Raw genomic sequence first — 14424 nt, forward strand, 5'->3', positions numbered from 1 at the left:
TTGTTTTAGGCGTCTTCTTCAAAATTTCAGAGGTGTCACTGTATAACTGTCTACATTACCAGCAGCTCCCTGCGTAGGCTGGAAGGTTTGAACAGAGAGGGTCCCTGTGGGTTATACCAGGCAGTTAGATGCACGGGGGGGATATATTTGTATCCGGGGATGTTGTAAGAGGTATAATCCTATGGAATTGCCCCAAGTGGCTGAGTATTGGCACTTGGACAAGTTCAACCTCTAGACCACACAGGTACTGGAGCCATGGATGACAGGATAACTTAGCCTACGGCCTGGTCCCAGCGCCGGGCTCTACCTGAATGCTGGGTCTCCTGGGAAGCCTGCCTAAAAGTCCAGCCTAAGAGAAAGGACAGGTTTCAAGATTTTTTTTTTTTTATTTGAGACAGAACAAGAGAGAGAGCACATGAGAGGGGGGAGGGTCAGAGGGAGAAGCAGACTCCCTGCCGAGCAGGGAGCCCGATGCGGGACTCGATCCCGGGACTCCAGGATCATGACCTGAGCCGAAGGCAGTCGCTTAACCAACTGAGCTGCCCAGGCGCCCCGAGAAAGGACAGGTTTCAGAAGCACCTGAAATCAGGCCAGCAGTGGTTCCTTGGAAACTGTGTGATAGAAAGTTCTCCAAGAGCAAAATCTGATAGTGTTCTCACTGAACTTTTTTATTGTGAAAGACCCACGTACAGAATTTACCATTTTATCCTCTCAGTTCAGTGGCCGCTAGTGTACTTGTCTCCGCTGTGCAACAGACCCTGGAGCACCTGATGGTGTCGGAAACTGCTGGTGCAGCAGCCCCTTGTCCCTCCTTCGGATTCCCTGAGTTCACACATTCACCATCGGTCCTAGGTAGACGGGACCAGTCAGGTGTGAGGAGATGAGACATTGTAGTCTACGTGTAGCCGCCCGACTACTGAGTGGAAGCACAGCCGATGATGGGCTTGCGTTTGCGTCTTCCCTAAAGGGTCTTCGGAGAAGCCTTTTATCCACATGGCAAGTCTAACGGACACCTGGTGAGCTGTGTTCTCGTCACCCAGCTCCAGCTGGTGCTGTCTTACCGACCCTGTTGAATCTGCTCCCACCCCCTTTCTTTGCTGGGGATTTTTGAAGCAGTAGACGTGTTAAGTTTAGTAGGAGTCTTTTTTTAGCAGATAATTATTAAAATCCAGTATCAAGTGAGCCAGTTTTTAATTTTTATTTTTTTATTATGTTCAATTAGCATACATCATTGATTTTAATGTAGTGTTCAACGATTCATTAATTGCGTATAATACCCAGTGCTCATCACATTATGTGCCCTCCTTAATCCCCATCACCTGGTTACCCCATCCTCCCTCCCTTCTGTGACCCTCAGTTTCAGTTCCCGGAGTCCAGAGTCAGGGTTTGTCTCCCTCTCTGATTTCTTCCCATCCAGTTTTCCCTTCCTGCCCCTATGGTCCTCCATGCTATTCCTTATGTTCCACATATGAGTGAAACCATATGATAATTGACTTTCTCTGCTGACTTACTTCACTTAGCATAATCTCCTCCAGTCCCATCCATGTTGATGTAAAAGTTGGGTATTCATCCTTCCTGATGGCTGAGTAATATTCCATTGTATATATGGACCACATCTTCTTTATCCATTCATCTGTTGAAGGGCATCTCGGCTCTTTCCACAGTTTGGCTGTTGTGGACATTGCTGCTATGAATGTTGGGGTGCATATGGCCCTTCTTTTCACTACATCTGTGTCTTGGGGGTAAATACCCAGGTGTGCAATTGCTGGGTCATAGGGTAGCTCCATTTTTAAATTTTTGAGGAACCTCCACACTGTTTTCCAGAGTGGCTGTTTTCCAACTTGCATTCCCACCAACAGTGAAAGAGGGTTCTTCTTTCTCCACAACCTCGCCCACATTTGTTGTTTCCTGTCTTGTTAATTTCTGCTATTCTAACTAGTGTAAGGTGGTATCTCACTGTGGTTTTGTATTTCACTGATGGCTAGTGATGTTGTACATTTTTTTCATCTATTAGCCATTTGTATGTCTTTTGGAGAAGTGTCTGTTCATGTCTTCTGCCCATTGAAGAACCAGTTTTTTAAGTTGCTAAATCACAAGACATTAAACCAAGTTTTAAAAAATTAATCACGTGGCTTTCACTAAAACTAGTATTTATTCGTGTCCATTTATTTTTTTTATTTTTATTTTTTAAAGATTTTATTTATTTGACAGAGAGAGACACAGAGAGAGAGGGAACACAAGCAGGGGGAGTGGGAGAGGGAGAAGCAGGCTTCCTGCCAAGCAGGGAGCCTGATGTGGGGCTTGATCCCAGGACCCTGGGATCATGACTCGAGCCAAAGGCAGACGCTTAACGACTGAGCCACCCAGGCGCCGCTATTCGTGTCCATTTAAAACGCTGTGTTTATAACCATATGCGTGCTCTTTTACTAGTGTGCATTCTATAATTTTTTTTTTTTTTAAGATTTTATTTATTTGAGAGAGAATGAGAGAGAGCATGAGAGGGAGGAGGGTCAGAGGGAGAAGCAGACTCCTTGCTGAGCAGGGAGCCCGATGCGGGACTCGATCCCGGGACTCCAGGATCATGACCTGAGCCAAAGGCAGTCGCTTAACCAACTGAGCCACCCAGGCACCCCATTCTATAATATGTTAATGCCCACACAAGTACTGGAGATAACCTGCTCAGAACTTCTACTTGGTGGGCTGCACAACGAAATAGTTCAGGGACTAGTGTGCTAAACGTCACCACAACTTTCCTTAGTAAACTTAGTAAACTTGCTGTTACACAGTTGAACAACACAGGGACCAGGGGCACTGACCCCTATGTCGTTGAAAATCCACTTCCTCCGAAACTCAACTATTCCGCTTACTGTTGGCTGGAGGCCTCAGTAAAACGGTTAGCACATTTTGGCTGGCTCAAGTCAGTGGAGCATGCGACTCTTGATCTCGGGGTTGTAAGTTCGAGCCCCATGTTCAGTGCAGAGACTACTTAAAAATAATAAAATCTCTAAAGTTATGAGCAAATTTACAGTGTCACACTGTATTCATTAAAAAGAAAATCCATGTATAAGTAGATCCTCCCAGCTCAAACACGCTGTTCAAGGGCCAACTTTACAATATTCTTGAAGGGCTAGATCTTAAACCTGCAAGAATGGATGTTCATCATTTATTATAGAAAGTGATTGTGTTTAAATCTTCCTTTTCCCTCCTAGTTGTGTATCAGCTCTGGTCTTTTCTCCCTGACTGATAAAGGTATACGAAGTTGCAAAGCTCCTAAAGAGTAGAACCTTTTGAGCTCTTCTGAGGCACTGAGATGCATAATTTTAGATCTCTAATATTACACTTGATATTTATAAAAATCTGTAACCAAACAATAAAACCACCGGTCATGGCAATAGAGACCCTTCAGTTCCAGGATGGCCCTGGTTACGGAGACTCCTGTTTGGAGAAGCTGCTGGTGCCCTCAACTCTAATCAATACAGCAGCAGCGGTGGGTGAGGGATAAGGTTAGTCTGAATGCTTCTTTGGCAGTTACATTTTTACCCAAAATTCTACACTGATACAATCAAGTTCATGCTCTGTGGGAACATATTTAAATGAGACTTCCATTTCGCATAGCGGCTACGTGCTCCTCAAGCAGCCTTAGCACCCCACTGAAACGGGACAAAGCGCTGCGCAGTCTTTGGTCGTGACCTGACAGACCAGCACGCCCCACGGACGGTTGCTGTTCTGCTCGTGTTGTTCGTAACTGTCTGGTGGTTTGCAAGCCTGGGGGAGCCGAGATGGGCCAGTTAGGGCCTGAACGCGGCGCGGACCAGCGGTCATGTTATAGTCCACTGCGGTTAGGGTCTGCGCCCAGGCGCGTTACGGTCATCGCGGGGCCTGGGGCTGCCGCCTTCCGTGAGCTGCCTCGTTTCTGTGACTTTAGTTCTCATTTGTAGGACGGAGGACTAGCCTGGACTAGCTAGGTTCTTCTGGTGGGAAAGTTCTAGTTCTTCCAGTGGGAAAGGTCACGGCCCTGAGTCAATCAATGCAGACTCCCTCTCAGCCCCTGTCAGGGAGGTGCGTGTGCTTAACAGAGTGCCTGCCACAGAGTCAAAACTTAATGTTTGTTGAAAGAATATAAGAGCTTTCTGGGGTGCCTGGGTGGCTCAGTTGGTTGGGCGTCCGACTCGTGGTTTTGGCTCAGGTCATAATCTCGTGGTGGGGATCAAGCCCCGTATTGGTCTCCACACTCAGCGAGGAGTCTGAGACTCTCTACCTCTCCCTCTGCCCCTCCGTCCACTTGAACTCTCTCGCGCTCTTTCTCTCAAATAAATAAATAAATCCTTTTTTAAAAAAGTTTAATTCTTTTTTTCAATTGGTTGCTTTTTCCATTTCATGCTGTGTGGCTTTCCTGAAGTCTTTCAATGTCCCTGGGCCTCGGTGCCCTCTTAGTAACATGAGGGGGTTGCAGAAGGATAAGCTCTTAAAATCCCTGCCCGCTTAAGGGACACGGTCTGTGAGGTGGTATCCGAGCTGGGGTCTTACATCAAGGACCTGTCAGGGAAGCACAGAGATGACATGCCTGTGTGTGTTCGTGATGGGCGTATTTCAGACAAGATGTTATAGTTAGTGGTCAGTATATATTGATGACTTTGGTGTAATTAGGATTATCGACTCACAGCTGGCCTGCTCGTCACCATCAGATACAGCCCTGATTGAATGGCGTACCAGCACCTAATGAAGATGGGGGGTACGCCTCAGATCCCCTTAGGTTGTGAAGCTGGCTCCATGCCCGGTCCTCTGGTAGACCCAGGAAGTTACGGCCTCTGCCCTCGAAGGCCCGCAGTGCCCAGCGGGCGAGGCAGACACGTAAGGCAGTCAGGAGACAAGGCGGCGTTGACTTCTGTCACTGAAGGGACGCTTAGAAGGCTTGCTTTCCTGTGGCTCGCCGAGTCCGTTCCTTTGACTTAGGTTTACCCCGAATGAGGTGCGCAGGAATGGCTTGGGAGGGAGCACACAAACACCGAGGACCCGGCCCAGGAGCCCCCGTGTGGAGTCACCGTTTCCAAGGAACCATTGCTGTCCCAGTCACGAGCTGGGACAGCTGCCCTTGCTGTTCATCTTCATGCTGTTTTCCTGCCGCAGGAAGCCACCTCACGGGCCGCTCACCTCGGACCCGTTGATGGGCCCGACCGTGTGGTTGCATGGTTGCTCCTCACGGCTCCCAGGGGCTGCTGTGTGGACAGGTGCTACGGCCAACAGGTCTTCCCCTCCTTCCGTCAGGGGTTAATTTGTTGGCTTTCGGTTCCTGTGCTGGAGCAAGAGTGTGGTCTCTTGGGGCATCCAAGGAGGCGGGGAGTGAGAGGTGCAGGACAGCGCCACACGTGAGTGCCCGTGTGTCAGGCGCTGCGGTGGGCCGCCTGCTCTGTCGGTGCCAGGCCTTGCAGCGCCATGAAGGAGGGAGCGGTTCGCAGAGAGCGGTCCCTGGACCAGCAGCCCCAGCATCGCTCATCGCCTGGGAACTGGTTAGAAATGGAGGTGCCCAGATCCCCCCACCAGCCTACGGACTCAAAGTCTGGGGTGGGGCGCCCGGCGGCGTGTGCTTTCCGAGGTCTTCTGGATGGTTCTGGTGCACACTCACATTTGAGGCCCGGTGATCTTGGGTGCAGTAATGACCTTGGATGGCACGATGTGCTCAGGTGAGTGGCGTTCACATCGTCTTGCAGGCGAGCCACCCTGGGAAGCCAGAGCTGCATCTCCCGGTGGGCGCGGCGGGCTCCAGCTCTGACATGCGGGCACTGGTGCCCGCACTCCCTGACCGCCCGGGGACCGTGTCCGCGAGGGGCCAGTGTACTGAGAGGATGGGAGGCCCAGTGCCGCTCTGCGGTGTCAGGGAACTCCGGAGAAACGGAGCCGTCAGGCAGGGAGGGGTGGCCCAGGTTAACGTCCTTAAGGACAAAGTATTCAGAGCTATGAGGCCTGGCTGGGTGACCTCCAAGGAAAATTCCCGTCCAGACACAAATGGGCTTGATCTGGCTCTTGGGTGCAGATTTCTCCGTTATCTCTGAGAAATGTAAATAGTCCCTGGGAGCTGAGCCAGATTCTCATCCTGACCCGCTGAAAGCGGCCAGGCTGCTCGAGAGGGCAGAGCTCAGGAGGAAAAGCCTGCGCCCAACGGCACGACTTCTGTGCCCGTCAAGAAGAAACAGGGAAGGAGGGAGAGGGGGGGAAGGGAGCCAGAGAAGGCCCGAAGGGAGAAGGACCTACTGGATTCTCGTGACTTTTTGGTGCTTACTTGCGAGGCAGGTGTACACATGATTTCTAATTGAAAAACGGTTCTAACTGACAATCTACTTGAAACAGGTCAGTTAGTATAATATTATCACTTACTCTGTAACCGAGAGTAATTCTCAGGTTTGGACACTTTTTTGAAAAACCCCTGAACAGTTCGGGACACAAACCAAAAGATAAGTGCCTCAGGTTGGTGGTGAGACCGGGGGAGGGTGGGATGCAGCCTGGAAAGCACAGCTCTGGGGAGACAGGGTGGGCCCCGACCTGGCACGTGCCCCAACTGTCATCTTGGGCAAGTTAATTCTCTGCCCTGTCTCTTGAGCTCTAGCTGGAGCACAGGTGGCTGGCTGGCCGGGCTGGTTTGAGAACTGAGTTCGGGGCTGACTGAGTGGTCCTCACTGGCACCCGGCTGCTGGGCCTTCACCCCAGAGGGCATTCAGCATGGGCCGAGGGGATGCACCCCCACGACACGGTGCGGGATCAGTTACGACTGCTGTCTCAGGCCTCGGATCGGGAGCTGTTGGAGTAGCCAGAGGTGTCTTTGGGATCCGGCTACGGGGCTCCCACGTGAGCACTCTGGCCATCTGGGGCCTGGTTATTCTTTGTGGTGGGGACCGTCCGGTACACCGTGGGACATTTAGCAGCATCCCTGCCCCTGTCCCCAGGAGCCGGTACTCCGCACCCCCAACCCCACGGTGTGACAGTGTCTCCAGAGTATCGCCACGTGTCCCCAAGCAGGGAGTGGGGGCCAGGTGAAGTTGAGTTGGGGTTGTATTCCTTCGGATTTAGGTGGGTTAAGTCGTTCTGACACCTGCTACGACACGGATGAACCTTGAGGACATGACGCTCTGTGAAATAAGCCAGCCATGGGAGGACAGATACTGTTGGATTCCAATTACATGAGATACTTAGAATAGTCAAAATCATAGGAAGCCAGATAGTAGTGGCCAGGGGCTGAGGTGGGGGTGTAATGGGGATTCAGCGGTATGTGGACAGAGGTTCAGTTTCACAATATAGAAAGAGTCCTGGAGATGGACAGTAGGGCCACGGGACATTAGGAATATAGTTAATATACTGAACTCTACACTAAAACGTGATTACGATGGTAAATTGTATGTTATGTGTATTTTATCACAATAAAAAAACCTTAGGGGCGCCTGGGTGGCCCAGTCGTTAAGTGTCTGCCTTCGGCTCAGGTCATGATCCCGGGGTCCTGGGATGGAGCCCCGCATCAGGCTCCCTGCTCAGCAGGGAGCCTGCTTCTCCCTCTCCCACTCCCCCTACTTGTGTTCCCTCTCTTGCTGTGTCTCTGTCAAATAAATAAAATCTTTAAAAAAACAAAACAAAACAAAAAAACCCCCTCAAAAAACCCCTAAATCAGTTGGGTATGTTTGTGTGGGTTCTCTGGTCTGTCCCACTGTATCTTGAAAGTGGGCAGACTGATCCCTCCTACTTTATTCTTCATCTCAGAGTTGTTTTAGCTACTTGCTTCCTTTGTCTTTTCATATAAATTTGAGAATAATCCTGTCTCTATCTTCAAAATGTCTTGCTGGGATTTTAACAGGAATTGTGTTAAGCTTGCAGATCACTCTGGGGAGAATCGGTGTCTTCCCCGGGTGCTGAGCCTCCCAGTCCGGGAGCGCGACTTGGTTTCTTAGAGCTGCTGTGATTTTCCTCGTTGGCACCTTGTGTTTCAGCACTTAGATCCCGACATGTTTTGTTAGATTTACCCCGAGGCATTTCATTCCTTTGAGTGATCGTCATTTTTGATTTCAGAGTCTATGTGTTCATTGCTAGCTTTTAGAACTACGCTTGATTTCCGTATGTTCATGTTGTGCTCTGAGCCTCGCCGAGCTCCCTTCTGGGTTTTAGGAGTTTTTGTAGACTCCTTGGTATTCTCCAAGCCGACAGTCATGTCATCTGCAAGGAGGGGCTGTTCTGTGTTTCTTTTCGGACCCATGTGCCTTTTATTCCCTTCCCACATCTTTCTCGTCGTCTGGGACTCCCAGCACCGTGTTGGATAACTGGTCTGAGTGGGTGTCCTGGCTGTGTCCTGATATTAGGAGGGAGACGTTCAGTCCTTCCTGAGTATGATGTTACTGTCGGGTTTTTGACATAGATGCTCTTTATCAAGCTGAGGAGGACCCCCCATCCCTATTTTTCAGAGGGTTTTTATCATGAAGTGGTGTTGAATTTTGTCAAATGCTTTTTTTGTACCTATTGATATGATCATGTGATTTTCCACTGTGCTAACAAAGGATGGTTGATTACATTGGTTGACTTTTGAATATTGACCCAGCCTTGCATCCCTGAAATACTCCACTTGGTCTGTGTATATATCTGTGTATATATCTTTTTTATATATTGCTGAATTCTATTTGCTAACATTTTGATTTTTTTATCTATATTCATAAGGGTTACTGGTCTATACTTTTCTTTCTTTTTTTTGTACTGTCTCTGGTTTTGGTATCAGGGTAACACCAACTTCGTAAAACGAATTAGTAAATGCTCCTCCCTCTTATTTTTCCTGGAAGAGGTGTGTAAAATTGGTGTTAATTTTTCTCTAAAAGTTTGGTAGAATTCTCTGTGAAGTCATCTGGCCTGGAGCTTCTTTTCTGGCAGTTTTAAGTTACAAATTCAATCCCCTTAATTGTTAGGGGGCTGCTAAGTGGTAGGTTGTGTGTTTCCAGGAAGTGGTCCATTGGGCCTAAGTTTTCAGATTTATTTATGCTATTAGGTAGTTTTAATAAAGAATCCATTCTTTTTCATGGATTTTGTGATGTATGTGGAATTGGACAGTTTTTTTAAAGATTTTATTTATTTGTCAGATAGAGAGAGAGAGAGCACAAGCAGGGGGAGGGGCAGAGGGAGAGGGAGAAGCCGGCTCCCCGCTGAGCAGGAAGCCCGACGTGGGACTCAATCCCAGGACACCAGATAATGACCTGAGCGGAAGGCAGACGCTTCACCGACTGAGCCACCTAGGCATCCTGAATTCAAAAGTTTTTACGAAATTTGTGCTCTGTTGTGACTTCTTTCAGTCTAAATAAAAATGCACTTTTGAATGTAGCCTTTTGTGATCATAATTGTATGTCTGTATCTTTCTCTTAAAGAAGGCCCCTCCGCTCATCGGGTAAGAGCCAGGAGCCGGATCCACCCACCACAGAGACGTGTTTTGCCTTTACGTGAAACGTCAGTTGGTGGAGTGAGTTTGGGTCTCGCATGGGTTAGGTCTCGACAGGCAGTAGACAAGCAGGGAATGCCTTGAAGTGAAACCCTATACGGAGGGCATGGGAGGAAGCATGTCAGCCACATTTATTTCTGTCTGATGTGACACCCAGTGATGGCTTTTCATGCTTTCCTCAGCACCCACCATACTCATGCTTGCTTTTTCAGAAGGAGAAGAGAAAGAGAACAGAAGAGACACAGAAGAGTCAGGCTGGGGTGCTTGGGGTGAAGAGCTGCAAGGCCGTCTCCGGCAGGTCTGCGGCCTGACCCCGGGGCTGCTTCCAGCGTTCCCACACTCTTACCACCGCCCTCCCCCAGGACAGCTGATGTATTTCAAACAGGAAACTCTGCAGATAAGGCTGCAGACACCAGCCTGATTTGCTGGGCAGCCTGACAGGCCAGGCCGTGCTCGCCTGGCCTGTGGGGCTCGCGGCCTCTGTAAATAGCAGCCATGAGGCTCCCAGGCGCAGTGTCCTCGTGGGTCCCCGACGGTCAGGACGCCCCCTTCGCCTGACGTGCGCTGCAGGTAGGGATGCTCTGCCCGGTGACCTGGCAGCCTCGGGGAGCAGGGCGAGAGTCTGCCAGTCGATGGGAATACACTGAGCTAGGAAGGCGAGGTTCCAGATGCGGCCAGAGGGAGGACTCAGGTGGAAGGGGGGGTGGGAGTCTGTTCTTTGGTCCCCATGAAGGATGGGGTCTGTCAAATGGATCTGGCTCTAGAATTCCAAGGTCTGATTAATTCAGGGGCTCATGGTGGAAACTTCGTGGGGCTGGCTCATGAGGAGGACTCATGAGGAGCAGGCTCCTCAGCTCTGCACAGGGTCCAAGAGGTTCAGCCATGTTTTCCCGAGTCCCCAGTGCCCATGTGAAAGGTGGCCCTAGCACCAACCGCCTGTCCCTGGGGAATGTCCGCCACCTACGGGTGGGGCGCCATGGGCCGCATCAATAATCTGTACTCATGGCCTGTGGCTCTGTTCTGGCTCAGTAATGCGGCAAAGACAGGACTGGAGTGGGGGCCTCTGGTCTCCCAAACTGGGTAAGACTTGGTGTGACGGGGGCCCTTCCTCCCCCGCTGGCTGTCACAACCGGCCTTCCAGGCTGAAGTCAGGTAGCACTTAGGAATTTAAAAGACGAAGTGGGAAAGCCGCCGCACGTGCATGACAGGACTTCTGATCTGATGGGAAACGCTCTCCTGGCCGGGCAGAGCCGAGCCCGGGCTTTCGCCGCGAGCTTTCACCGCGTCTCCAGCTCATCTATGAGTTTGAGAAATCTGGAGGCCGTGAGAGGACAGACAGACGGTTTGCGGAAAGCTAGGGGAAGGGCCTCTTCCTCCTTAGTGTGTGCCCTTCAGGTGGGCCCTCGGGGAAACCCCTTGTCACTGTGGGGAGCAAGCAGCTGGGCGGGGAGGGAGTGTCCGTCCGCAGAGCTCCCTGGCGCTTCCAGATGTGGTTCTCCAGCTATAAATGCTACAGATGTTTAATGAAAATGTAGCATTGTGAGTTTGGCAAATCATACCACTTTTTTTTTTTTTTAAGATTTTATTTATTTATTTGACAGAGAGACATAGCGAGAGAAGGAACACAAGCAGGGGGAGTTGGAGAGGGAGAAGCAGGCTTCCCGCTGAGCAGGGAGCCCGATGTGGGGCTCGATCCCAGGACCCCAGGATCATGACCCGAGCCGAAGGCAGACGCCCAACGACTGAGCCACCCAGGCACCCTATACCACATTTTTTTACTTTGTCTATTTCATTCTTTTTTTAAAAAAAGAGAGAATTTCATTCTTACAATGAACTTCTACTAAGAATTCCAAATTGAATTTCCCCCGGGAAATCCTGGCTTCCTGCGCTGAAGGGAGGGTGGGAACCTGCTGGTCTCTGGCTGGATCAGGATGTGGTTCTTAAAGAGTGCCCGGTGGCGGGCCTCCGTTTACAAAGGGAATTCCTCTCCCACGAGGACAGGGAGGAGTTGGAACTCCTGGGGGCAGGCCTCCCCCGCCCCCCGCCCCAGGGCTGCCCTGCTCTCTGCCCCGGAGCTGCAGAAGGCGAGCAGGTGAGGGCTCAGGGCCGAAGGGAGGGGTTCAGGCTGCGTCTTGTGCGCCTTGTGCGGGGCTCTCTGCTGGCCCTGCACCTCCTTTCTTGGGAGGTGGCGACCACTGTCCCTCGAAGCCGAAGCCGTGGGTGGGAGCACAGAGTCGTGCTGAGCAGCATGGCTGTGTCCTGACTCAACCATTTCTAGCTGGAGAGGAAACTCCCAAGTCAGCTTTTGCCACCTGAGACATTTAAAAAAATCTAAACCCCATCTGCATCCACAAACACCAAGAAGCAAGTATCTGTAGGCTCGAGCCCAAATGTAGTTGGATCAAATGTTTATCATGACTTTTTAAAATTGAGATATAATTGACATACAACATTATATTATCATTACTGTTAAGAGCTACATTCTGGAGAGAACCCACATTTGCTTCCAAAGCAGCAGCTCAGCTCCTTTCGGTGAAAGACACACTGTGGCAAACAGGCCCGGCTACTCCTTTGTCAGGAAACCCTCAGGCATTCCAGGACCGACGGCAGGGCCAGGACCGATTGCGGGGCCATCCAGCACCGGCCGTGTGTCCGAGGCGCCGGCCCCGGGAGTCCCATGTGAATCTAGGCATGAAGAGCCCTCGAGGAATGAGGAAAACCAGTAGCCGAAGAGAGCATTAAATTCCAGGTGTTGCCGCTGTGAACTTGTATGTTCATTCATTCATTCCTTCATGCATCCTTTTGTTTGCTCAGTTCAGTGTCTGCTAAGCTCCTGCCCGGGGCCCCCAGCGCTTTCCCAGCTGCAAGCGGTGGTCACACGTGACCCACTTCCAGAGCAAGTCCCTGGCACTGGGACCCAAGGCCCAGCGACAGAGGAGACGTGAAAGAGGCAAAGCTCATCCTTGCAGAGTGTGGGCGAACTTGCATGTCTTTTTCCTTCTCCTTGGAGCTGCTCACTTGTGCGAGCACGGGCAGGCCGAGCGCCAGCCGGGAGGTCCAGCTGGGAGGGAGCCTGGCCGTCCAGACCCCAGTGGCTTGGGCATCGTCACCATTACAGCGAGAAGCCAGGTCCAAGGTGGTTTTGGGAATTAAATAAGGTCTGTGTGTCCATGTCTGGTAGTAAATAGTGGCTCCTTTTCTCTCTCCCACACATGAAATAACACACAGTAAAAGCGCACGGCCATGGTGATGTAAGGAGGCGGGTGGGTCCCGACTCTGACGGCTGACAGGAGCAGGAGGGAGAGGTCAGGTGCGTCAGGAGGCCCCAGGTCTGACCCCACCTTCCCCACCTGCTAGTGGGGTAACGCTGGGCAGCTGACTTCATTTCCCTCACCTCTGGTTCCCTGACCTGTGAAATGGGCGCGATGTGCTGACCGCGGCCGGCCTTCTATTGTCCCCCGTCGAGGGGGCCCGTCACAGTCTGTCCTGTGCCGCCGCCGAGGGGGGCTGGGTCCCTGCTGCAGGGTGTCCCAGAGCACACGCGGGTTCTGCCTGCGTCCATCTCATGGAGAAACTGCAGGAAGCTGGGGGCTGGGCACAGAAGGTCTTGGTTCAGAGGCTCAGGCTTCCTGTGCCTGGAGCCACCGCGGGCCGCGGCCCCGTGCCTGCTGACGGTAGCATCACGGCTGTCTCTGGTGAGCACGTGCCCCTCACGGGCCTCTCTGTGCTTCACTCAGCGCCTCCTCGAGCTGGCCTCTCGGGCTCTTCCCTCCCTTCTAAGATGACACAGGCCGGAGACGGACACGTGATGAGGCCAGGGCACTGGTCCCGGGGCTGCCTGATGCACAGCTGTCCCCAGACCCTGTGCCGTGTGGACGTCAAAGTCTCAGGTGAGGGCTCTCTAGGTGCTGCCGCCAGGACTTCCTCTCTGGCCCCGAGGGGAGAACCGGCGTGCCTGATCCCACGGGGACGCAGGGCCAGCTGTGTCCTCCTGTGCCTTCCGTCCTGTGCCACATGCAGGGGTGACGGGTGCTGTCTCAGCGACACAGAGACCAATGAGCTACGGCTGCACTTGAGCCCACGGCCTGATGCTGAGTAGAACGGGCACGCTCAGAGGCCGCACACACAGCCGGTGCCGGGAACGCTCCAAGCCAGGCACACTGCACAACTTTGTTAAGAACACACTGGTGTGGGGCGCCTGGGTGGCTCAGTCGGTTAAGCGACTGCCTTCGGCTCAGGATCCCAGGGTCCTGGGATCGAGCCCCGCGTCGGGCTCCCTGCTCGGCGGGAGGCCTGCTTCTCCCTCTCCCACTCCCCCTGCTTGTGTTCCCTCTCTCGCTGTGTCTGTCTCTGTAAAATAAATAAATAAATGAAATCTTTAAAAAAGAAAAAAGAAAAAAAAAACCATCGGGGGTGCGGGGCGGTGCCTGGGTGGCTCAGTCGTTAAGCGTCTGCCTTCGGCTCAGGTCATGATCCCGGGGTCCTGGGATCGAGCCCCGCGTTAGACTCCCTGCTCCACGGGAAGCCTGCTTCTCCCTCTCCCGCTCCCCCTGCTTGTGTTCCCTCTCTCGCTGTCTCTCCCTGTCAAATAAATAAATAAATAAAATAGTATAACCATGCTATTAAAAAAAAAAAAGAACACACTGGTGTGTAGGAAGGCTAGGAAGCCACAGGAGACACGCGTTCACAGCCCAGAAGTTCAGCTTCAAGGGCTATGGGGGGGTCCTGGGCCCGGGGACCGCGGGGGGCCGGCCCGTCCTGGGAGCTGGCTGGGCTCTACCATCTGTTCTGGGCGGCGTGTCGGGGTTTCCGTAGCACCACACGCGTGCCTTTGTGTGTCTGACGTATCAGCCACAGAGAAGCAGAAGCGAGAATCTGGCGGCAGCCGTCAGGATGGGAGTCCAGCGTGGCCGGGCAGGGGAGGCGAAGGTGGGCCCCCGAGGGAGAGACCCGAAGGCTGGGAGGGGCCC

The 14424-nt window shown here is 52.1% G+C and overlaps 1 protein-coding gene across 1 annotated transcript in view; it reads left to right on the forward strand.

The window, feature by feature from the left end:
- The first annotated feature begins 9932 nt into the window (after positions 1–9932).
- COLEC11 (collectin subfamily member 11) overlaps positions 9933–14424 on the forward strand; it is a 33007-nt gene continuing 28515 nt past the window's right edge. Inside the window, exon 1 of the mRNA XM_021697586.2 lies at positions 9933–10024. The gene's annotated coding sequence lies outside the window, so the exon portion shown is untranslated. The remainder of the gene's footprint in view (positions 10025–14424) is intronic.

The sequence above is a fragment of the Neomonachus schauinslandi genome, chromosome 10 (genome assembly GCF_002201575.2).
Source record: "Neomonachus schauinslandi chromosome 10, ASM220157v2, whole genome shotgun sequence".
NCBI lineage: Eukaryota > Metazoa > Chordata > Mammalia > Carnivora > Phocidae > Neomonachus > Neomonachus schauinslandi.